This window comes from Lactuca sativa, chromosome 9, assembly GCF_002870075.4.
Source record: "Lactuca sativa cultivar Salinas chromosome 9, Lsat_Salinas_v11, whole genome shotgun sequence".
In the NCBI taxonomy this organism is placed as follows: domain Eukaryota; kingdom Viridiplantae; phylum Streptophyta; class Magnoliopsida; order Asterales; family Asteraceae; genus Lactuca; species Lactuca sativa.
This window is the reverse complement of record NC_056631.2, coordinates 145,091,740-145,095,548: the sequence shown is the minus strand read 5'-3', so window position 1 is coordinate 145,095,548 and position 3,809 is coordinate 145,091,740.

The window sequence follows — 3,809 nt, the reverse complement described above, 5'->3', positions numbered from 1 at the left end:
TAGAAATCGCCAAAAGTCAGCAATCTAATGACCCAATCATGGCCTAAACCCCAAAAGCCCAAAATATGGGGTGTACTCAGGCTTACACTTAGCATACTCCATATGGGGCCAGTATGTGTGACGTACAAGTTGGGTATGCCCAACGTACTCCACAAACAACCAAATCAACTCATTAAGCACTTACGGTTAAGCCAGCATGCCAAACTCTCAGATCTGGTCCTAAATGGTGACTTAACACGTAAAGTTTGTGATAACCCCCAATAATAATACCTTAGCAACTCTTAACACCTCTTTGCTTGTAAAGGACTCTTTAAAACAGACTCTAGGAAACTAGGGTTTCACTTTGGCTTGCTTAGAAAAAAAAGCAACCAATATGAGAGGGGAACGAAGAGGAAAAACTGACGACAAGGTTGGGATCCTTAAGGGGGTTGGTGTTGGGCTCCTAATATAGTAGGAGTAGGGTTTGGTTTTCTTCTTGGATAATTATTTGGACACTAAGTAATTATCTCTAAAAAATTGAATTTCAAAATTTTCACTTTAAACCCTTGAGATCTACAAGTTTCAATTAATTTATTATACACTAATAAATTAACAAGTTATATCCTCATAATCTATTTTGTAAATTAAATCTTAGATTTTTTGCATGTAACCCAAAATGACCATGTTATTAATAATAATATTACCAAATTGTTTTGACTGTGAGCATACTTCGAACAGTACCCACAAAGGTGTGAAAAGAAGGTATTACTTCATCTAGCATCTAGGGTGTGTGTGGGGCGGTTTGGTTTGGTTATTGGTCAAAACCGAACCATAACCATTACAATTGGTTAATGTATCTTGATAACCATTATATAGCGGTTAATATTGGTTTTGGTTAACGGTTTTAGTCGGTTAATAGTTATGGTTAATGGTTAATATCGGTTAACCAAAATGGTCAAAGATGACATAAAAATAAAAACAATTTTCTCTTAAAATTAAAAAAACATAAAGTCTATCGTTATAAAAAGTAAATGATTGTGTGTGTGTATATAATTGCATTGATTGAAGATTACTTATCATATCTAACTCAAAACAATTACCCTTTAAAATTTCAATTCCTAATACAATTACATACCATATATTTAATATTATATTATATTAAAAATATTTATTAATATTATTGGTTTGATTCGGTTTATAATGGTTCTGTTTTAGATGAAAACCATAACTGAACCATATGTATTCGGTTAATCAAAATTAGAAACCGAACCATATCTTTTAGTAATGGTTCAGTTATATCGGTTAATTTGATTATGGTTCGGTTTTTTGGTTAATATGCTCACCCCAATCTCATATGACTCATCGACACAATATGCAACGATGTTAGGGTATGTTCATGTAACTAATTACTTTCTTGTTAATTAAAATATCAATTCATTTGCGTAACCTCTGGTTCGAGGACGTTTCTTAATTCAGGATTAGAGGGTTGTAATGCGACCATGTAAAGGTTTTGAGCTTCAATGGAATGAAGTTTAAACTTTATTGGAAGTGCATGATGGTGGATGAGTGATCTAACCTTAGATTGTTCAATGGAAGTTGAGGGGTAAAATGGGAAAGGTTATGTTTCAAGCTTCTTACATAAATTAAGGATTTTAGTTTGAAATGTATTTATTCATAAGTGACAAAATAAAATTACAGAGCTCTTCCATACCTTTCCGTGGATATAAATCTCATCGAAAATGGAGTTAAAACGAAGAAGTTATGACTGTTTGAAGTTAAGTTGGAAAAGGGAGTCTGACAATACGTTAGGCGTACAACAGGAGTACATTGGGCATACTGGCTGAGGGAAGTCGTGTTTTTGTGAGGTTATGTTGGGCATAACAAAAGGTACGCAAGGTCTACTGCTGCAATAACAAAAACCCTAGTTTCATGGTTTTGAGTCCTATTTAAGGACTCTAACCCCTTGGGGTCCTTCCTAACATCAGCACCCACCCTATTGAGCCTCCAACTCGAAACCCTAGCCCCTAGAGAAAATATTGAGCCTTTTTATGTTTCTTGGGTGCATTTTTTGAAGAAATAAAAGTCCAAGTATGTTTATTTTTCAAGCTAAAGCTTATTTATCCAAAGCCTACATTGCTTTTCTCAACTCCAGAAGGTATATGGTTTGAAACTTGATGATTCACTTGTTAGATCTAGCTAATGTTGGGTTTTATGAGCTTTTTGATCCAAAACCTTGGTCATGTACTACTCCATACCATTTGAGTTGACCTTTCAAACGTTTATAAGTGCTTGGTGTCATAAAGATGCAAACTTCATCCTTTCCTTTCACCCATGAATGAGTTCTGCAGTTTTTGGTGATGTTAGAAGTTGGGGTTTTAGGATTACGCTCTCTTTAGCCAATGTAAAGGCATAAAGTTGGAGACTTTATGGATTAGAATTCCCTTTAGGGTCAGATCTAAGTTTGGGGTAAAGTATCTTAATGATTAAGAGCTTAAAAGATAGGGTTTGAATTGATGCCCCAATGCTGAGCATAAATTTGGCTACGCACAGCGTAGTCAGCTGGGAACTCGTTTTCTGGTGTTGTGGTCTACGCCCATCGTAGAGCCTTGGTACACCGTGCATAAAAGTCAACAATTTTGACTTTTGACTTTTAGAGTAAATGTGACTTTTGGCCAATTGGTGAGGGTTTTGTTCTTAGAAGGGGCAAAATGGTCTTTTTCCCAAATTATGGATTAGACTTGGTTTGGGACCAGTTGAGTTTGAATAATTACCTTAATTGCTATTTAGGGTTATTTGGTGTGATTAATAGCTGGAGTCTTGTTCCGGCAGTTCGAGTGTGAGTTTATCAGTCTTCTGTGTGAGGTGAGTCTTCTTACTATACTTGCATGTGTGGTAGTATACATGTGTTTACCAGTTGGGTCTTATTTGATAGTTACTATGATATGTGTTACTATGAGTATTGAGACTCCAGGTTGTCACTAGGGTTTCTAATAACCCACAGGGTGTGTTGTTTTCCCACTAAGGCTTCTATAGTCTCCAAGGTTGTTGATAACCCATAGGGCGTGTTGTTTGCCCACTAAGACTTTAGGTAGTCTCCACGGTTGCTGATAACCCATAATTTTTATTTGTGGTGTGTTGTATGTGGTATTTTGGGGAACTCACTAAGCTTTGTGCTTACAATTTGTGGTTTAAATGTTTTCAAGTTTACTTATATTAAAAGAGGGGTGTGGCTCGATTGCATCGCATCCATAGGAGATTTGTGCACATGATAAATTTTGACGATAATCTGATAAATGTTTTGAGTTAAATGGATTTATCTAAGATTTTCGTAGTTGTGAACTGGATAAACACTTAAATTTTTAAATGAAAATTTTAAGTTGAAATTCAGGGCGTTACAATTTGGTATCGGTGCCTTGGTTTGAGGGAATTGGGAATACTCTCAGGTGTGCCTGAACTCAAACTGGATAATTAGTAAAATTTTCTAAAAGAATACGATTTTTAAAAGAAAAAGGGTTTTAAGATAAATGAGGTGCGATGTGTGCAATCAGTCGAACTCAATGTAAGTATTTCCCAAAATGCCCACACGTGTTTTATGATTGATGCTTGTTATGAGTATATGTGGATTTCATGATAGATTAGGGTTAAGGATCTGCTCAGTGTTGCATGGTAGGATGCCTAATTAGCAGAGATGCCTTATACCTTTTGTGTCAACTGGTAGTGATGCATGCTAGTGACTAGAGATCTTTAGGAGCTTTTGAGATAGGATTTCCTGATTGTGCAATGCTTTTAGTTTTAGATAATCGGATGCTGCTTGCTTTGTGTTTTATTGG